Source organism: Lycium ferocissimum, chromosome 8 (assembly GCF_029784015.1).
Source record: "Lycium ferocissimum isolate CSIRO_LF1 chromosome 8, AGI_CSIRO_Lferr_CH_V1, whole genome shotgun sequence".
Classification (NCBI taxonomy): Eukaryota; Viridiplantae; Streptophyta; class Magnoliopsida; order Solanales; family Solanaceae; genus Lycium; species Lycium ferocissimum.
The window spans coordinates 38162836-38186409 of record NC_081349.1 but is presented as its reverse complement, the minus strand read 5'-3'; the positions used below and the strand labels follow the sequence as shown (position 1 = coordinate 38186409).

General features: G+C 34.9%; 1 pseudogene; it reads right to left on the bottom strand.

Annotated features, from left to right (window-relative positions):
• Positions 1–5384: 5384 nt before the first annotated feature.
• On the bottom strand, positions 5385–6890 carry LOC132068361 (uncharacterized acetyltransferase At3g50280-like; annotated as a pseudogene).
• Positions 6891–23574: the final 16684 nt, after the last annotated feature.

The window sequence follows — 23574 nt, the reverse complement described above, 5'->3', positions numbered from 1 at the left end:
CTTCTTTAGTTCCTTGGTAATTCTCTTGGTAGACTAATAGGCTGGTTAGTGTTAGACTTAACTTTGAGACGAATGCTATGATTTGCCTTTGTGGAAGAGAGTCAGGTAGCTCTTTAGCTTCCAAATTTAGCTTGAAGTTTGGATTCAAGATTTGACCAAGCAATTTGATCTCCATAACCCATTTGCTTTAGACATTCTTTGATGGTATATTGACAAAGATGGTCCATACTTCCTTTATAGCCCATATGTCGTCCATCATTACTTTTGCAGAAACAAAGTTCTAAGTTAAGTTTGTTTCTCTCATTTTTAGATTATACAACAATTAAACGACACATGTAAACAATAATGGGCGCCACAAGCACGTGACGAAGACACACCATCTAGTACTATATAGAAGCACGGGTTTGGGGAGGCAGGATCGTCGTCCACTGCTAAACAAGAAAACCCTTCCACTTTTGTTTAATTACTCCTGTACCAGCTTAAAAGTTATTATACCTGTGGGCTCCCAGTTGTTTATCCATTTCAAACCTGCTGGAAGTCTCAATTGAATCCGAAGGGCCTACTGACATTGCATTTTCTTACTTTGATTAACTTATTTGTTAATGATTTGCTTGGAGTGTCTCACACATGTCTCTACATCATCATATCAGGGGACCCACATATTATTCATGCAGATATCATTAATTAGTCATTATAGATGACTGTATTTTTATATTTTTAGTACTATAATAATAAATATACTATTCAAAATTTTAATGAGCTAATCTAACTACATCAGTATTGGTAACATGGAAAACTATAACATGAATAAATATTCTAAATATGACAAACTCATTAATTAGTCATTATAGATGACTGTATTTTTATATTTTTAGTACTATAATAATAAATATACTATTCAAAATTTTAATGAGCTAATCTAACTACATCAGTATTGGTAACATGGAAAACTATAACATGAATAAATATTCTAAATATGACAAACTCAAGGAAAATATACATATAATTTTATACTTTTTACCTCATTAAATCTCTTAATCATCGTAGATCAATATTATTTGATATAAACATTTTGTGAGCTTAAGTTTTTACCTATAGTTTGTTTAACATAGTATGGCTCAACGGGAAATTTAAGAAAAAAAAAATTAAAAGTTGTGACATTAAATATGTCATAATATTTGTGTAACCATAGAAGTTTTGGAAGCTTGTGTTCTTAACTATGGCCTCATATTTTTTTTGTCTATTAAACTTCTTAAAAGGATAAAATGAGAAGTTTAAAGTTTATTTTTTTTCCTATTTAAACTGAATTGTTATCAATATAAAAACATATCATTATTTCTAAAATAGATTTTAAGTAAAAATAAGCAACATATATACTCCCTATGTCCAAAAAAATTATCTTACTTTCGTTATTAGTTTGTCAGAAAAAGATTGATACATTTCTATATTTATATATAATTTAATTTTATAAGATGATTTACCAACCACACAAATATCTAAGGCTTATTTTAGATCATATATTTCAAAAGTATTTTTTTTTTAAAATTCGTGTCAAATCATATTAAGACAATTTTTAGACACGCAGGAAATAGTAACAAAAAACACATTAATAAGTAAAAGACAATATAATGTTGGCTTGCTAAGACGGTATTTGCATCTAGTTTAATATAGTAGTCACACTTTCGTTGGGACTATTCAATTAATCGAACTATACTACTAATGTGGAGCCAAATACATACTCCTTCTGTTTCAATTTATGTGAACCCATTTGACTGGGCACGATATTTAAGAAAGAGTGAAGACTTTTGAAACTTGTGGTTCAAAATAAGTTTTGAATATTTGTGTGGCTGTAAATCACTTCATAAAGTAAATTTATTTTCAAATTAGGAAAGAGATCATTTATTTTAACACGAATTAAAAAGAAAATAGATTCACATAAATTGAAACATATGGAGTATTACGGATTAGGATGTGAAAAATGTACACTGTTTAATGTACGCTGAATCAGCTGAACTGTGCAATGCATCTTTGTGAATTTCCTTGATCATGTATGAGGACAGCTTTTGATCCATCTCGAAAAAATAAAAAGAATTTCTGTAGAAACAAATTATTTAGGTTTCTATATATCGAGGTTATATATGTTATGATAAATAATGATAGTACTTATTATTGGACAAATAGGCATTATTCTATTCTTTCATTTTCTGGGATTCTAATTTCAACTCATAGCCATTGATGACTGCGATCTAAAACCTTTTCAGTCATGTAGCTATTGCAATGTATAAAAAAAATTATAGTACATATGTATATCAAACTTCAAAAACTTCTAACCAAATTTTGTACAGCTTTACACGCAGCATTCAGTCAGCAGGACACGTGGCAGTCAGAATGAGGACTTGGAGTCAACCAGCCGGATCAAAGGAGATTGTTCCGGTCTATTCCGAGGTGACACCTGACGTGCTAAATTCACCTCGAAGTAACAGCTCAACAGGGTCATTAAATGAGGATATCGCGTTTTGTATCCGTTAGTCAAACGGATCAGATTTGGCGCGGACGAGTAGCATTTAAGGCAGCATTTATGACTATTACTTATGACTATTAATTAGCCATTATTGGGGCTGATCAGTGTTTTAAAAGGCGGGGCGTAAGGCGGGGGCGTTTTACGTCTTCCTCGGCGGAAAGCGTAGCCTCGAGACGCGGGCGTGGCTCTATTGGACTTTTAATTTTTAGTATTTCATAAAAGGATATAATTATAATAAATACTTTTAAATAGGTAAAATAAATAAAAAATTTGAAGAAAACTATAAATATATGCTCCATCCCTACAAAAAACTAATAAGAACAATCTATTATACGCTACTTACAAAGACAAATGATGCCGTTACTTTTTTGAGATAGTAGAAGACAAGATAAAAAATTGAAAAAGAACATATATTAGGCATTCTAGCAATAAAAAAAAGTTGTGACTTTTAAATTTAATGTTTCGGTTCCTTTTTAAAATATTTGAGTAATTACTAGTTGACTTTTGAGAATTTGGGCATTATACTGAGGACTTATTTAACAAATTTTGTTTTAGTTTGAAGAAGTTTTATGGGCTTACGCCCCAACACGCCCCAACAAAAAAAACTTGCCCCAAACGCCCAGACGTACACCCCGAATTGCTGGGCGTACGCCTTTTGAGACTTTCGCCTCGAATCATCGCCCCGGGGCATTTTTGATACGCCCCGCCCCTGGGCTCACCCCAAAAACGCCTTTTAAAACACTGGGCGGCTGATTACTGGCTTAATGGCTAATTAGAACGCTATAAATAGAGTTCGAGCTATATGTGTTAGGGGATCAGATTCAAGAAGGCAATATTATTGTACTAAGTAAAAACTCCAATTTAACTTATTCAGTTGTAAATAATATTTAATAGTGAATGTCCATGTATCATTCAAGTACTTTGGTGATCACCAAAGTAAGTTATCTTTTAGTTAGTGATCACCAAATGTTAATTATCTTTTAGTTGGTGAAACCAAATGTATTACTAAATTAGTTTTCTTATAAATAGGACCACTCATGTCCTATTGAAAAAACACAGAAGTGAAAGAAATCATATCAATCTTCAAGTCTCTTTCATATATATGTTCTCTTGCATTTTAATTTTATTATTTTATAACATATTCAAAATTCTTTTCTTTTGCTCCACAATTATCCCTTTTACTTCGATTCTTTGAGCTTTTTATAGCTCAAACGCTCCTCGGAATCATTCCTCTATTAGGGATTCACTCCGAAAGATCAAGAGGCCCAGGCTTGTCAAAATAGTTCTTTACTTCGTTTTATTCATATTTATATTATATTGGTTACTTTGCATTCAATCTTAATTCTAACAAATCAATACCACATATCCTTTAACTCGTGTATGAATTCAATTGTATCCTTAATTCGGGGTAAACAAATTCCTGATTTCGCCACTAACTTGAGGTAGCCACTGCAATCAATATGAGCAAATCCTCTTCAATAATAAATGGATTAATGTGCTTGGGCAATAAGGATAAAATAAGTCAGTTGAGCTGCTTTGGAAAATAAAGGGCAAATATGAAAAGTTTGAGTAATGGTAAAAGACTAAGCGGTTGTTTGGTAGGTAGTCAAAATTATTCCGGGATTATAATTCCGAGACTAATTTATCCCATCTTTTGGGATTATTTTATCCCATCTGGTGGGATAAGGTGGGATATCTCACCCTTGGGATTATGCTTCATTTTGTACCGTGTTTGGCAGGAGGTGTAAATTTATCCCAGGATAAATTTATACCTCCTACCAAAAACGGTACAAAAAATTAGTGCTGAGATATCTCAGCCTATACCAGATGGGATAAAATAATCCAAACCTTAGTGGGATAAGGTGGGATATCTCACCCTCAGGATTATGCTTCATTTTGTACCGTGTTTAGTAGAAGGTATAAATTTATTAGTGCTGGGATATCCCAGCCTATACCATGCACCAAACGACCCCTAAAGAGTTCGTTTGTTGACAATTTCTACCGGATGATGACATAGTTAATTAATATATATTAGGAATAAATTGAGCATTTTTCTTACGGAAAATACTTGGGGGTATAAAAACACTGTATTTGCATGGAATAAACCGTCTTAACAGCTTTAGTCTTAAACCGTGCATGCATGTGAGACCATATATAGTAAAAGACAAATGAGACAAATACCTGATCCCACAGAATCTGTGTGGTGGCTGTTATTCTACAAAAAGTTGGGTTGGAATCTATCCTTCTTACAATAAATAAACATTAAATGAAATACTTAACGCCAGCATATTCAAAAACTGTCGCTGGACTACTTTAATTAAGACCACTACTAAATAAATTATTTTAAAAAGACTTTGCAGCTTGTGTTCTAGATTATCTACTAATTAAAATGGCCTGGTTTATCATTCCATATGGTGATTCTAAGCCGTCTTTTTTAATTTGCCGGCGTATGCTATTATTTTAATCCAAGCAAACATTTGGATATAAACCAAACACTCTAGATATACAGCACACATTCATTGAAATATCTACTCTGCTATATTGTTGAGTGCTATTGTAGCCAAGTCATTAGTAATATTTATTTATGGTTTGACTCTGTAGGTCATGTGATTTCTCAGTCTTTTTATCAATTAATGAGACTAATTAAGAACTTGGACACTAATGTTTTTCCAGCTGAAGACTGAAGAATATTACTCGTATGACAGGTTTTAACGTTCCAGTTCTTGTTTTGTCCATTTGAATTATTTTTATAAGCACAGAATTTGTAATTCAATTCGTTCAATCAGCTAGAGAATTTGACAATTTCATACTGCTACGGAACATACTACAGTACATGAAATAAAATGAATCAGAACAGTCCAAGCACATATTCATCCTTTTTGAGTTTTTCACCCCACATTTAATACCCAGTAACATACTGCATGAATTCCTGATCAGACTCTAAACCTTCCATTGTTTCAGGTGACAAAACCACCTCCAAATCTACGCTTCCTCCTCCTTCTCTCCCTGGAAACGCTGATATCTTCCCGTCAAACTTATTCGCCCTTCCACTCCTAACAGCAACGGGTCTGCCCCACCCAAAATCATTATCGTACATTGGAAACCTCGGCGAGCTCCCCATTGTTAGCATCGCTCCGTCAAAATTCCCCAACGGAAAACACCGTGGGTCCTTCTCCCAATCCTCTACAAACTTCCTCACCATAACATCATCGTGCGCCTTCACATTCTCGTTCAATTGCTCCGCACACCAATGCAAATCGTTAGATAAAACGTCCCCTGCAGACGCGTAAGTTGGAATGCTCTGAATTGCGTTGCCAAAGTATAACGGATTTAGCTTCGGTTGGAGACGGTGACGGCAATTTACAGCCATTCGAAATGTCGTCATTTTGGAAGATGGGAATTTCCTTGCACGTGTCACCGCACGCCAGAGCAAAGCGCAAAGCGATTGAAATGATGAAATCTCAGCCGTTGGATCTATCGTCTCTGTTTTTGCTTTCATATCAAATTTCAGGGGATCGTTCCTCTGTTTTGCCATCAATTCAACAATGCTAATTTCTCCGTCGAAATTCAATATCTGATTGTTGGTCTTCGCTTTGAGTCTTAGAATTGATTCCCTTTTGAAACTAAATATCCTCTCCCTCAAGGGGGCGTCACCGGCGAAAGTAACTTTAGGACGATCAGCTGGGAGTTTTAGCACAGCATTTGAAATCAAAATTGAATTACGGGTAAAATCCGGCTGCCTAATAATCCTCTTCACACCTCTACTCACCTCAGCGAATGTATTGAAAAAGTTCCAAAAAGATGTCCCATCAGTGACCGAATGGTTAACGGCGCAGCCAATAAAGACGCCGTCAGCTAATTCCGTTACTTGGACTGCGAGAAGAGGGATGAAATGCCCTCGATAGCTAATAGTGGGGTCTAAAGGGAAGAACTCCTTGACATGATGAGGAACATCAATGGAGCCTATGACGTCGCGAATGTAAATGTGAGTGGCTGTAGCATGTACAAAATCAACGCCAGCATCATTGCAAGTAATGTAGACGTAGCCATTTGGGTCGGTCACGAATCGACCGGCTAAGGGAGGGAAGTGAGTGAGTGTTTGAGAAAGACTGAGTTTAAGAAGGGAAATGAGTTGGGTGATAGGAAAAGGAGGACGGGTAAAGAGAGCACCTTTCTGAATATAGTGAACAGAGAGCATTGGAAGATCGGAAACAGAGAGTTTGAGGTCAGGTAGAGATGATTTTGTGAGGGGAAAATAGTGCATTTGGAGACCAAAGTTGTAGCTGCAGAAGGCATTGTAGTGAATGTGCTGTGGCAGCTTTGTACTTGGAATTTAGTGCTTATTATGAGGAGTGAAAGCTGCCGAGGATGAAGTGAGAGTAAGAAGAGGGGCTATTTATAGGAGATTTAAGGAACTTGATTCATGCATTTGATGAGGTGGCACTTGCTGTCTTTTGTGTTTGTTGTCAAGTTTGAAATATGGGAGAGGTTGACCCGGCATTCATTTTTGTTTTTATTTTGATATATATGGGGGACTGCACTTCAGAGATATGACTGCCTTGCTGGCACGTTTCCAACTATAAATAACAATTTTAACGTTATCCCACCCGGTGCGTGATATTGGTTTTGAACCCTATCAATTCAAATTTGCATTGGAAAGTTTCATTTTGAGTGTAAAGTATTCCCTTCTAAAGGAAATTTTTATTCCAAAACTGGAACACGAAACTTATGGCTAAAGTCGTGCTAGATCTTGTACTCGAAAAAGCGGACTTAATTAAAACAGAAATGAATCAGCTGACATTCTAAATTTGGCAACTTAGACCTCAAAAATCAAACTAGATTACATAATAGAATGGAAGAGGTATACGATATCCCTCCATTTTATTTTACTTAAACTTATTTGTCTAGATATGAAATTTAAAAAATAAAGACTTTTGGAATTTACGATCTGCAATATATTTGTATGCCTAAAAAGTCATGTCATCAAAAATGAAATAAAAATACTCCTATTAGTTTTAATTATTTAAATATAAAAAGGTATTATTATTTTTTTAATCATTGACCTTAGCTTCTTTTAGAGATTACTCACTGAAAAAGTCAGTTTATTATTTGATTCGTCGGCGCATGCTGTTATTTTAATCCAAGTAACACTTATAAATCTATATATATCTAAACCAAATGCAGAACACAACACTATCTACTAGTATTATTATACGTACTATGGTCTATGTATTATTTAATGGTTTAACTCTATATAGTTCCACTTGATATAAGCTGTTTTTTCATTAAATAATAGTAACAACTAGGCAGAATAGATCGGGATCATCCTATACTTAACGATTTTTATTCGATGTATATTTGTGTTTTACGTTGGTCTAATTACCACTGAACAAGATATTTTACTATCCTCGACCTTCCAAGACGATCTCAGCCCATGAAAGTGTCACACACACGATATTTTTATGATATAATATAATTTTTACCTTTTTAAGTCCACCAATTATTTGAATCATTTTTTTCGAGTCAAATATGTAACAAAACTTGGAACAACGTAATTTTGTTATTTGGCTATAGATGATGATATTATAATCAAGTTATTTTTATTTGGCAAAAAAGAAAAAAATACACAATTAGAACAAATAATCATTGCATTAAAGAAGAAACAAAAAAGAAATACGTAGTTAAAATTCCATTATTTTGGCTAAACAATTTGGCTAAAAATTATAATATTCCAAAGGTTTTTCAAATGTGGCCCGAATTTTTTTTTAAAAAATACACCATTGAAACGAATAGTCATTACATGTAAAGAAGAGATATACAATTCTTTTTCTTCCTCTAGAAAATATAATGTTTGAACTTTATTTAAACATAATGAGATAAAATATGTAATGTATATTAAGAAAAACAAGGAGAACTATTGGAAAAAATAAATTATTATATTTGATTATGCGAGTAGTTGAAATGTACTGCACTTGAAACCTACTTTTTCAATTTTCGTTCCCTCTCACGCCTAAAAGTCTATTTTGACGTAAGCATCCAAGGGGAAATCGAGGCTATCAACTAACTAAATTCAAAGGGATAAATAGGCTAACACAAAATATAAATATGTATTGAATAAAAGCCGTCAAATTCAATAATGTCCCCATTGAGCTGCCCTAAAACTAACATAATACTAGTGTATAAATGAGAATATATAGGGGGACAAATAAGACGAATACCTGATTCTAGAATCTGTATGGTGGCTGTCATTCTCCTTGCACCGGATTAGCCTTGTAGTCAAAGTCTGCACGTTCAAACTATGGCCTACCACGTTTTAATTAATTCAACTTTTAATGAAAATACTATAACAGACTTTGATCATAGATTGTGTTCTAGATTATACACTGAAAAACGGCCTGGTTCTTTAATCCATATGGTGATCCTAAGCCCTCCTTAATTTGTCGGCGTATGCTATTATTTTAGTCCAAGTAACACTTTGGATATAAATAAAACACTGTATGTGTACAGCAAACTTTTATTCAAATATCTACGTACACTACTACTGCTATGTATTATTGTAGGTTAGTCATTAAAATCGAAATAATCCGCGATTTTAAAATAATGAGTTCACCTTAGAATTTTTATTTTTATTTTTTTAAAGAACAAAGAAAAACTGGAGAGGAGCCGGATTAAAGGGACACATGTAATATATTCAAGACCCAACTGGACAAACTGGAGAGATTAGCCACTGGAGAGGAGCTGGATCCTTATAATAGTCACTCTTATGTTAGGCCTATTCAATTAATCGAACTATACTACTAATGTTGAGCAACATACATATTACGATTATGAGGACCACTTTTCAGCTGAACTGTGTTCATTCGCCTGTCAATTTCATTAGCCATGTATGAGGACCGCTTTTCATCCTTCTCAAAAAATAATAGTCACTCTTATGACTTATGTTAGGCCTATTCAATTAATCGAACTATACTACTAATGTTGAGCAACATACATATATTACGATTATGAGGACCACATTTCAGCTGAACTGTGTTCATTCACCTGTCAATTTCATTAGCCATGTATGAGGACCGTTTTTCATCCTTCTCGAAAAATAAAAATAAAAATTCTGTAGGTTTTAATCAATGTTTTTTTTTTTTTTGGTTAGGGGGGGGGGTTTGGGGGGGGGGGGGATGTGGGGTTTTTATGCAGCACGGGACGAGGTGTACGTCCCAAATCATGGGGTTAAGTTCCATGGGTCTAGGGGGCGTAAGTCTCATCTATCTTCACTTCTATAATTTTATAAGTAAAAGCAAGATTTTCATTAAAATTCTGCAAATAAAGCACCAATAATATAAAGCAAATTTCATATAATTATTATACTTGAGTAAGGTAACAACACAAAAAATGATAATAACCGAGATAATCTTTAAAATGAAATCATCATCCACTTCATCATTATATTTATCTCCAAATCTACTAGTCTTTCCCATCATCAACTAATAGTTTCACTGTTTGTTTATATATTTCAAACAAAGAGAAGGGTAAAAAGTGTAAGAATAATGACAAAAAATGAATTAAGTTGCCCGAGGAAAATAGCGCTATAGAATCTCTATCCTATCAAATTTTGGCATATTCATCTAAAAAAATATTTATCGCAAAAATATTTTTTATGAGAGGTGCTTTATTTTTCTTATAAATTTTAGAAAAATATCACTATTGCATGAAAATATGATATCTGTTAGAACATCTATTACGATCTACTTCTCAAAAGTCAATGTTGGTAATGTCTCAATGAACTAACAAATCTGCCAAATTTTATACTTGCACAAAAATATCTGTTGGTACATCTATTTCACTTCTATTGAAGATCTTGCCAGAATTTTTTTATTTTTGATGGGATATGCTTTGTTTTGTCTCCTTTCATGCATTCATCCTTCCTTCAGTTGAACTATGCTAACAAAATTGTTTTCATGCATTAATATTATTGGAATCTTCATCTTCAAAGAAAAATATAATTACTTGATATATTGAGTCATTGATCTCAATGATATACATTCTTCATGATTTGAAGTAGCTGCTATAGTTTGCATTTGCTGAACGTCATGATATAGTTGAACTCGACAAATAATTAAATACTTGTTAGAGACCAAACTCAGTGTGAAACTGAAAATACCCCGCATCTGCATAGGCCATCATCTTGACTCGAACTTATTAGAGAAAATACATCATTTCCCCCCTAAACTTGGCCGCACAACTGACTTTAGCAACTAAACTTAACCTGTAATTATGTACCCCCCTAAAGAACACAAGTTTCAATTATTTTCAACCTTAAGTTGCCCAGACCTGTGCGCATATGAAACAATTGCTGATGAGCGCGTTAACTGGTTTTTTTAACGATTAATTTTTTTTAATAGAAAAATAATTTTTAAATGAGGGTAACTATTATATTACCGTTCCCCCTTAAATCCTCACCCGACTCATCTATTAAGAACCCTAAATTCATTATTCTACCTCACACCTTCAATCAACCCCAATTTTTCCTCCATTCATGAAATTTCTTCTTCCTCACACCTCCAATCAACCCAAATTGCTCCTTCATATATGTATTCTTCCTCGTCTTCTCCATTGAAGCCGTCTCTTTCTCCACCAAATTTCTATCCATAATTCCATTCTCTTCAAATTTGATAATTTTGTGGGTTCATAAATGTCTCAAGGAAGCTGTTCATCTCACGTCAAATGTAATTGTGGCACCATTGCTAAACACCTCACTTCATCGACTCCCAGTAATCCCGGACGGAGATACTAAAAATGTCCGAGGCCTAAGGTTCGATTTTATGTTTCACAATTTTCATTTAAAGTTTATTGTTACATGAATTTACACTATTAGTGTTGCAATGTTACAAGAGCTTGCATATTTTTTCGATAGGGCAATTCTTGTGGATTTTGGGAATGGGAAGATGAATTGTTCCCTGAAACTCATTGGAATAATGTTCAAAATTTAACATTGTCGTTAGATGCGGTCAAGATCGAAAGGGACAAATTGAAAGAAGAATTAATTGTCATTAAGGCTAGACATCTACTTGAAGTGAAAAAAATGAAGGAGGAATTAATTGCCTTGGAGAGTAAACACCAATTTGAAGTGAAAAAAGTTGTAAACTTGGAGGAGAAACTTGCAAATACAAGGATGTTGCTTTTGATTTCATGGGGAATATTTATTGTCTTTCTGGCTGCGTCCTTAATCAACTGAATTTATGTTGTTGTATGTTGTAATCGTGTAGTAGGTAAATTACGAACTTTATACTCTTCTTGTAATCTAAATGTCATGGAAGATGAGTAGTTGAAGTATTTTGTTGTTATGGTGTAATCTAGACATCATTGATGATGGTTGTATGAACTTTGTTATGGTGTAATATAAGTTTCATTGTGTTTGTTATGGTGTAGTGTGTTTTGATGAATGTTTTTGTATCACAAACTAGCAAAGTTGGATTGCATTTTATGTGTGTTAGATCAGTGTATTTTGCACCACAAATTGTAAAGGTAGCATTGGTTAGAAAGTGCAAAACAGTTTTCTACGTATTATCTTGTCAACTTTTTGTCAAAACATGTGGCCATTTCAGTGTCATCCATGTTAGATGAAGGTTGCCTCTTTAATATGACTATATGAGTTGAGTTATATGAGTTGAGTGAAAGAGAGATAGAATGAAGGCCCATTTATAGTTGAGTTATATGAGTTGAGTGTTAGATGAAGGCTGCATTTAGTGTCTCAATTCAATGTGTTTGACCACCATTCCCGGCCACCATTCCCAACTACCAACTACCAACTACCAACTACCATTCAATGTGTTTGACCACCTCAAAATTGTATAATGCATTTAGTGGCATCCATTCAATGTGTTTGACTACCTCAAATCTGTATAATGCATTTAGTGTCATACACAAAATTACAAGACCACATTGTCACAAAACCAGAAAATATACGGCAAATCAGTGCAGTCACAGCTGCTTAATATTGCAAGAGTTGATTGTCAATAAAAGGCAAAATTGCAGTCAGAGTTGCAGAATTGATATAGACTAAAATAAGCAGACACAGCTGCATAATCGTTTCACAAAAATGTACATCATCTAGCAGACACAGCTGCATAATTGTTTCACAAAAACAACATCAAATTCTGCTGTCACTGCTGCATAACAGTCAGTACCAAAGACATACACAACTAAACTATTTCAACTTCATTTTTTCATTTCATTTCTGGGCAGCCGATGAACTTGTTTGGCTTAAATGATTTAACTCAAAGAAATTTGGCCTTTGTTCTCATTCTCTTTTGTCCTCTCATCTCTTGAAGACCTTGTTGTGTTATAGTTGGACTTCTTTTCCATTTCAGTCCTCTTGGTATTGGTTTGTGATGGCCAAGACTACCAGTGACTACTGCTGAATTCATAGGCATGGTTGAAGACTGATTTGGCATTCCAGGCTGTATTAACAAAATAGAACTCCCTTAGGCTTGATTGTTGCATTAAAAATCAGAAAATTGTAAGTTAATCAGAAAATGGTTAAAGAGGATGCAAACTTACATTGATAATTTTGAAACCACTTTGGGTTTGAAGCACTTCCATTCTAACAACTCTTGGCCTTTTAAAGGGTGCCACTCTTCCAGTAACTGATGCACTTGCATCAGGAGCCTAAGTCACATTTAAGTTGTCAACACTTAGAATTGTAAAATTGATTAAGTGGTAATTTAACATATTTATCGAGCTCTACATGTTCTTGAACTGCATACCTAGTAATTGCCTTCCTAAACTGTTTAACACTTTCAAATGCAAGACCAGTCTCCCAAACTATTTCTTTACAATTAGGATAAAATATAACCCTGTTTCTATTTCTTTTTGCTCTCCTTATCTTTTTGGTAGGCTTTTCAACCACACCTTCACCTTCATCATCAGTCTCTATTTCAAAGCTAACAGGTTCATCTAAGTCACAAAATGGCTCATCCCCACCTAATTTTCCTTCAAATGTACTCTTACTCCTAGATAAATATTCATCATCTCCCAAATCTATACCCTTTGGCCCTAAATCTATCCTTTCAGATCTCTTAGCTTTTTCTTTCTTTTTCTTTGATTTTGCAGCTACCCTTTCTTTCTTTAGATTCCTATCCTCCTCATGAACATCGCTATCAAATTCTTCTTCTTCACCTTCCTCTACCACTACATTGTCAGATCCTCAGATTCACTCTCAGTTTCCCAAATGTTCCTCAACACCAATAGCCTCTTCAAACCCTAAGCCTTCACTACCCCCAAATGTTTGACTACCCTCACCTACCCCAACATCCTCATTTAAACCTTCACATGTGGGGTTATCAAAAGCAACAAAAGATTCTCCACCCACATGGGCAATAGGTGGAAGAGCAGGGGGGACCACAACAGGTTTCTCAACAAGATGAGTGACAAAAAGTTCAACAATATCTCCATTTTTTAATTGAGGTACAATACCAATAATGTCCTTATCACTTTTAACTTCTACTAGATACCGATATTTAGGAGGTCTAATATGTACACAACAAGATGAAACATTGTAACCTATTACTTTAACACAGCCAACAAGCTCAAAATAGGAGAATTTATCAACATCAACATCAAAACAATCAGTCACACAACCTCCAACATACTTAATACGAGGGTTTTTTTCTAAATAACCTCCGTGGTGAAACCTCAAAGTCACAAACACATCGTCCATTTTCTTCACAGAACCTGAAATCGAAAACAAATGAAAAATTACAAGAATCAGTTACCATTTTCACCAAAAAAAATGAAATACAAGTTAAAGATAAAGTTTTTTTTGCAAGTAAAACCCTAAAATCGGATTCTAGAGAAACCCTAACTTCAAAATACAAGAATCGTGTACCTTTGTGTGTAACTAGTCTTCAATATCACTCTGAAACGACAAGGTTTGCATATATTTTGGTATGGACGATTGGGTTTTCGACTTTAGTCAATCGGGTGTTTAGTGGAACAGTGTTATGTCGATTGGAATAGGATTAGGGGTATTTGTTTGGGATGGGTCTGGTTATTTAGGTGGGGGCGGGTTAAAAAATTAAATATATTAATTAATTAATTAATAATAATAATAATGTGGACCAATAATATAGCGCGTGTCAAACATCACCCCTTTGACTTAACTGGTCTGGCAACTTGAGGTTGAAAATAATTGAAACTTATGTTCTTTAGGGGGATATATAATTACAGGTTAAGTTTAGTTGCTAGAGTTGTGCGGCCATGTTTAGGAGGGAAATGATGTATTTTCTCAACTTATTACAATGTAATCCAACATCCTGATCTTAGAATCTGTATGGCGGCTGTCATCCTCCTTGTGCCTACAAAAAGTTGGGTTGCAATCACTCCCTCTTAAAATAAATATTTTATCGAAGTACTTGTTGGCGTCTACATATTCAAACTCTCGCCATATCACTTTTTAATTAATTAATTAATTCATCTTTTGATTTATATACTTTAGAAGACTTTGAACATGGCTTGTGTTCTAGATTATCCTCTGAAAATGGCCGGATTAATTCACAACCGTCTTTTGCGATTTGTCGGCATCTAACTTAACTAATCCAGGCAAAATATAAAAACAGAGTATAGACAGCACACTTCCATAGAAGTATCAACTCTACTATAGTACATGTATTATTGTAGCTTAGTCAATAATATTAATTAATCGTTTGACTCTGTAGGTCAAGTTGATGCTTAATCCTTTTATCAGTTAATGAAAGATTAATGTCACAAGCAGTGGCGGAGCTTGGCCGGTTCAAGAGCACTTATGGAATATTTTATTAATGTTACACTTTTCATTTTACCTCAAAACATGTATGTTAGTGCTAATTCATATCATTAGAACTGGAAACTAACATTTGAAAGACTGCAGGTGATTAACTCTGAAACAGAACTCACTCAACTAAGCGTCTAACAATAACAAATAACTCTTATCATGTAATTTATTATGCCAAATGATTACATTTTCGTAGCAATTAGTAATACTAACCTATTCAATAAGTCATATATGAAGCACTTGCTATGCAAAACTAATATGAAAGTTTTCATTATCATACCGGTAATTCCTGCGACAGTAATGTTCTCAATGTAGTTTAGCTAATTACAATTCTCCCATTTTGTGCAATCAACTTTCTGTTAAGCAGTTTTGTTAGATCCATAAGGATTGTAAAACATAGTATCAATTAAATTAACTTAATCATAACAATTATAATAGCACAAGAAAAACAGCAAGTAATATTTTACTAATACAATGCTCTGCTTTACAGTGTTTGTTACCAATCTGTATTGCAAAATTACTCTGAAACAAAGAATGCAGAAAAATTTACGAAACGAGAAAGCGGAAAAAAAAAAAAAAAAACCGAAAAAAATCAAAACCAGATCCAAAGATATTTTTAAGGAAGAAAATCGAGCCCACCGAATGCACAAATTGTCCTTAAGGGAAATTATTCCCCTCAAGTACCCGAGGTTAATGGAATATATCCTCCCGAAAGAACGATCATACTCACCGGTGTATCGGTACCTAAAACCACGGTGTCAGCGAACCACTCAACGACAGTACATTACACTAGAATTTATTTGTGCAGAAGAAGAAGAAGTTTTGAAGTTCAAAAAATTCGTAAGGAAAATCTGAAGGGATGACTAGATATTTATAGCCAAGAACAAGTGTCTGTTAAAGAAATAGCTGTGTCTTTTTACGAAAGGCATGTGTACTTTTCGGAAAAAAATTTCGTTGTCTGAAAAGGAAATAAAACTTTCATTTCCCATTCACACCAAATACCTAACAATCCCCCACATGAATGGGGAATGACTATAAGAAAAATGAATGCACGGCCGAGTGTGTGATTTACAAGCAATGATTAATTGCATCTGGATAAGTAGGTTTCCCTTTGAACTTTCCATATTGAACATATGTTGGATATACTCGGTCAATCGGTAGATTTGATATCTTTGAACCGTCGAGCTTTGGTGTATACCTATACAACCACATGTCACACAATCAACCTTTTACCGTCTATAGTTCTCAAGGTTGTGTTTGTTTCAGCCATGAACACTGCCTGGTTTCATGAGTATATAGAGAATGGGCTTTTTCTATCATTCTCTTTGAAGTGGCTTACACTTCACGCTCACATAGGTGATTCCTAAAACGTGTCATCACGTAGATACACTATTTGGTCATACCTGCCAAACTTAGAAACTATTAAACAACTTAAGCTTTATTAACTCATTAAATAGCCTTAATGTTGTATCCTTGTTCCTGAACATTGTCTTCATTACGAGAATGGATTGAGTTATTTGACAATGTCAAACCGTCATTCATAACTTTATTTGATCTCTTTGAACCGAGCTCTTGGGATCTCTAGTCTACTAGGTAGAGTTACCGCCATGATGACTTGTCTTAAGCCTTTTGTAAGCGGATCCGCGACGTTATCTCTAGACCTTACATAGTCAATAGTGATAACTCCACTAGAATGTAGTTGTCTAACGATATTATGTCTTCGTCGTAAGTGATGAGATTTACCGTTGTACATAACGCTTCCTGCCCTTCTTGTTACCGCTTGGCTATTACAATGTATACATATATATATGCCAACGGTTTGGGACAAAAAGAATATCCTCCAAGAAATTCCGGAGCCATTCAACTTCTTCACCGACCTTGTCTAGAGCTATAAACTCAGACTACATGTCTATTTGGATGATTTTCAAGACACTGTGTTACACCTCGAAATTTCGGGTTGCTGAGCGGTGAATAAGCTAACGTAAGTTAAGATGTATATGATGTCCCTACAAGTAAGAAGGAATACTTAATGGTTCTAATTAAGATTTCAAAGACATTTGAGGCAAGAGAGGAAAGTTCGTCAAAATGAAACTTCATTGCAGTTCTGCGAAAGGGGGGTTCGACGGTCGTTCTTTGTACCGTCGGACTGGTCGCTCATTGACGGTGTCTTTTGTAGAATTGATTTAGCGCAAAGGCCATTCGACGGAGCAGATCGACGCTCCGTCGATCAGTTCGACGGACCATCCTTCTCACCATGGAATGAAAGGAAACGAAAGTTGCTCACTGAAAATTTTACGACTTCGACGGTCAGATCGACGCTTCGTCGTTCGTACCGTATAACACCCGACGGGCAGCTTTTAAATTTTATATAAGGGGACCCCAAATTCATTTCTTTAATTCCTCATCTTCTCCAACCCTCTCCACACCTCTAGAACCTTCCTCCCATTATATGAACATAAACCCATGATAAATCAAGGATTAAACACAAAAAATTAGTAGAATCAAGTGCAAGGATGTTCTCTAGGGCTTGTGGAAATCAAGAATTCCTTTGAAATTAAAGCTAGGGTTTTCTCCAAGTGAAGTATCTTCATTCAAAGATCGTTCCTACACAGTCAAAGGTGAGTTTTGTATTCATTTCATGCTAATAAGAGTATGGAGTGGTTGAATGACTTGGATTGAGGAAGAAAGTAGAATATGGAGATCAAATGTAGAAATAATGGTAATCTTGAATAGTAGCTTGACATGAATTATGATTCTTGACATGCCATGAGCAAAAATCTTGTTATGAATGATGCAAATGGTGTTAAAGAAGTATTATATGAGAATGGATACGGAAGTGTGCCATAGTTATGGTTAGGAATGATTTTGATAGGGAATGTTGAGAATTGAATAATGTCTAGCTTGATGAAATTATTGATTATGATATTGTGGGTGTTGTTATTGATGTTCGGGAGTTGTTTATTATGTGGAGGAAGTCAGTGAAACAAAGGAAATGCTGCCCAATTTTCGTTAGCCCTTAGTCGCCTTAGCTTAGCTTCAAGTATGTTTCCGGTTACCTAATCTTAGTACGAATTCTCTTGAATGTAGAATCGTGAACTTGGAGGGAAGCGTTTAGTCGGCAAGGTTAGAGAGATGTAAAGGTATGTAAGGCTAGTCCCTTTCTTTCAAAGGCATGATTCTTATTTTGTGATTCCATTTCTATAATCCCGATCTTCTTACATCCTAAAAGATGAAGGTTAAAGGTTTTTAAGGGTTCTTATGAGATAGAGATGAGATATGCTCCATTATAATGATGTTGATAATGATGCTATGATGAGCCCGATATTCTTATCTTTATGATTTCATTGATGTTACTTCTTGTTGTTATCTGACCTCATGATATTAGTTCCTTTAAGGTGAGACATAGTGATGAGGATTATTCCATAATGTAATCGGAGGTTCCCGACCTTACGTCACTCCGATAGAGTTACAGTTTTACTTGAGCTCTCATGCATGCTTTAGATTATGTATATATAAGATTACACCGCGCCTCTATGGCCGGGCAGCCACCACTACGACAGGCGTAGTGGGCAGCTATGATGATGATTACACCGTGTCTAGATAGCGTAGGGGCACACCACTTGGTGGGCGACATAGAGATGTTTACCCGGACGCGGCTAATGATGATCACCATACCTATATGGTCGGGCGATTATATATATGCTTATATGATATGATGTTGATGATTATATAAATTAGCATGTATGATTCCGCCTTAAGAGGCTATCGATTCTGGTTATCTCTTCATCCCATTTCTCTTACTCTCCTTTATTATGTTGATATGCATGCCTTACATACTCGGTACATTGTTCGTCGACGTCCTTTCTTTTTATGGACGCCGTGTTCATGCCCGGGTAGATAGGGGGACGGCGCGACGCTTAGAGCTTACTCGGCGGATCTAGGGAGCACTCCCTCTTTCCGGAGTTGCCACCTCTTGGTATATTCTTTTGTGTACATAGTGGGGCATAGCGGGGTCCTGTCCCATCCTTACGATTACAGTGTTCCAGTTGGAGGCTCGTAGATACTTATGTGTGGGTAATAGATGTTATGTGACCTCCTTAGTGTATGTCTTGTACATCCTTTTTGGTAGCCTTGCGATATGTTTTGTAAATGCTAATGACCATCTTATGAAGAGTTTTGTCTTGAGAATGATTTATGTCCAGGTTGGGTATGATAGATGGCATTGTAAGTGGTGCTCGGTAGCCAGCTCTGGGTACCCGTCATGGCCCACTAGTTGGGTCGTGACACACTGCTCCTCCGCTATTGATGAAAACATATTCATTTGTGGATTTCGATCCAGTTCATCCAGTGATCCAATTTGCATCACTATATCCTTCAACAACCGCAAGATATTTATTGTAATGCAATATAAAATTTTAAGTATGTCGAAGACTCATGCATCTTGAGTTTACATATCTGATTATTAGCTACACTTGAAGTAGCATCATTATAACAATACATGTGGATAGTTGGCAACAGTTGTGGCCACAACTTTTAACAATATTTTTTTTTTCAACCATTCCACTTCTATTCAGTAGCTGCACATTCAATAATTCAGATTTCAATTGTAACACTCAAGTCTGCTTCTTTAGTACCCAAGCATATAGTCCAATTGCGACTTGCTGTCACCAATATTCTTTGCAATAGCAAGATTTACATTAATCAGCATTTAATACTTGAATATTTCAAGTACCATTTTAACATAATGAGACTGAGACAACGCTAGACTTTAAAAAGTTCGGTGGATTTTAATTCTTGAAATTAAATCGACAACCTCTAAGTCTTTCATATCAAAATTGCTAACAAGCATACACTTAGTAGCATTTATGTCATTAATGTCTTTACTCATTATCAACAAATAAACAACCAATGACTATATGATTTAGAGATTTCTTAATGTAATCACATTTATCACACTCATTAAACTTAAAACAAATTTGCCAACATTGTTTGGTCAAATTTAGCATGACGTTATTTGGTGTCCTTGTTTTAGTCCGTATAACGACTTAACAAGTTTGCACACCTTCTTTTCGTTACCTGAAACCACAAAACCCTCAGGTTGTTCCATGTAAATTGCTTTCACAAATCTTCATTTAAGAAAGCTGTCTTAACATCCGTTTGATGGATTTCAAGACCATACAAATCTGTCGGTGCTGCTAACAACCGTATGGATGTAATCATGTTCTTGCAAGTACGTGTCAAAATAGTCAAGGCCTTCTTTTTATCTATAATATTTGACAACAAGTTTTGCCTTGTATTTTTCAATAGTGCCATCAACTTTTATTTTCCTTTTAAAATTCATTTGGAACTCAAAGGTTTGTCTCTGGGAGGAAGATCAACCAATTCACATGTATGGTTGTTCAATATGAATTCAACTTTCACTATTGACTGCCTCTTTCCAATATTAAGCTTCAGAAGAAGTCATAGCTTCTTTAAGAAGTTTGAGGCTCATTTTCCAACAAAAATATCAGAAAATCTAGTCCAAAGAATGTAGACATCCTTTGTCGTTTACTACGCCTTGGATTTTCCTTTTTATGTGTACTTTCCTTTGTTTCTTCTCGAGGTCGTTTAGATCTTTCGCTAGACGACGCACACTCCTTTTTATACGGATAAATAGTTCCAACATTATATGATTCAATTACCGTATTAACATGAATGTCGGAATTTTCTTATTTGTACACCAAAATTGATATGCCTTACATTTATTGGCATATCCAATGACAACACAGTTAAAGGTTTTTGGTCCTATTTTTACTCACTTGGGCTTAGGAACCTGCACCTTTTCCAAACACCCCCACACTTCCCCCCCCCCCCCCCCCGACGTATGGAATGGGCGAGTTTTGCTATGGGGTACTCGGTTGAGTATTCGGTTAGGTAAAGTAAAGCTTCCCCCACAAGTTACTGCGGTAATCACGAACTTATCAATAAAGCGATCATCATTTCCTTTAAAGTTCGATTCTTTCTTTCCGTGACCCCATTAGATTGTGGCGTGTATGGAGCAATTGTTTGATATGATGCTATATTTCAAATTTTCCTGCAATGATACCTGGAGTGAACGCATCAAATGAACAAAGTTCTTTGTTCATCTCTTTCTGTAGTGGACAAACAACTATTCACTCAATTTCGAAATTTCTCCATCCTTGTTTCTTTACTTTTCTCGTCTGTAAAGTAATAAATATATATGCTGAAACAAAGTCATGGTTATGCTAATATTTTTTTTTTGTATGCCCTTTATATTTAAGAGTTCAAAACATTAACCACAGAAAGATTTTGTCTCCAAGTGACTGGTAATTCACGGTGAATGTAACTCCAAGGGCACGATCTATTTTTTTTTTTTTTTAAATTTCCTTGAAATTATCCTTGGACTAATCAGTGCTGCAACTAAAATTGCAAGGTGTTACGAACGCAACCAATGAATCCATCTTTTAACTCCGTATATACTTGTCAAGACAAGACTTCAACAAAATATTTTAGTAGTTTGATCTCTTAGTCTTATCAAACTAACATACGTATATCTTTATTGACCCAAAGAGATATAAACATTTATTTTCATGATCTCAAGAATAATTTTCAAGTATTAATGTAAGTCTAATTCATGTTTTACCACCTTGTAAATAATCCTCCACATATTTTAATTCGGTTGTTCTCAATTTTCGCTATTCTCCAGTAACAACGAAGTTTTTATATCTTCAAACCGAATATAAACAAGCCGATTTAATTATCCGGTGAAGTTTTTATATCTTCAAACCGAATACAAGACAAGCCGATTTAATTATCTAGTGAAATTTTTATATCTTCAAACCGAATAAACAAACAACGAAGATTTTATATCTTCAAACCAACGAACGTTACTAAATCGGTAAAGTTTTTATATTCTTTAAACCAAGTAGTAACTTGGAGTAGAAAATCACACAGATTTTAATCTCCAAACAGCGGAGTAGAAACCACAAAGGTTTAGTCTCCAAAAAGAGTACCTTCTTTCTGAAAATAGTACCATTTATCTTCTGAAATGAGTACTTTTTTTTTTCCATCTCAATTAATCATTGTTTTGATTCAATCACCGTGAGATGTTTGGCTTCTGTTTTTGTGAATTGTTGCGTCATTTCTCCAACTTTAAACTAGTGCGACGAACAAAACAAATTGCCAAAATTTTACCGATCAATCTCTGGAGTAGCACTTTATAAGTCAAGTGCCGATTCATCATGATGAATCATTGTCCGGTGTCTACACGTTTCTTTTCCAATTTCTGCATCTTTACTTTTTCTCTGCTGTAAGTTCTATGGAAAAGGATGATAGATGTGATACGAAAACTAGTGATTATATTTCCATCATTATGTCACACAGAACCACATGACAAGCGGCCTTTGGTACACGTGATCCAAGTTGGACTATATTTTAGTGTGATTTGTTACACAACTTACTCCCACATATCCAACTCTTCATATATTACTATGGAGAAAGAATCTCTCAGGCACCAACAATGCTCACAGGATCAAAACAAAAGGCAAATCCTTGCATGAGAAAATCTCTTTAATTTTTCCACGCACATCCCACAACTTTGCCACTTCTCTGTTCCAATTTTTTTTTAATCATTTGATAAATAAATTTATTTCTCGTTTCGTCTCCAACAAAGCAGAATACAGATTAATATATATATATATATATATATATATATAAACTAATTTCCTTAAGATTGTTACCAATCTGTATTGCAAAATTACTTTGAAACAGTAACGTAGAAAAATTTCTGAAACAGAAAACAGGAAAAACAAAACAAAAAAAAACTAGAAAATGAAAAAAATCAAAACCAGTATCTGAAAGATATTTTTAAGGAAGAAAATCGAGCCCACTGAATGCACAGTGTGTCCTTAAGGAAATTATTCCCCTCAAGTACCCAAGGTTAACGGAATATATCCTTCCAGGATAGAACGATCGTACTCACTAGTGTATCGGTACCTAAAACCACGGTGTCAGCGAACCACTCAACGTCAGTAAATTACACTAGAATTTATTTGTGCAGAAGAAGAAGAAGAAGTTTTGAAGTTCAGAAAATTCGTAAGGAAAATCTGAAGGGATGACTAGATATTTATAGCCAAGAACAAGTGTCTGTTAAGGAAATAGATGTGTCTTTTCTGAAAAGGCATGTGTCTTTTCTGAAAAGGCATGTGCCTTTTCGGCAAAAAAATTGTCTGAAAAGAAAATAAAACTT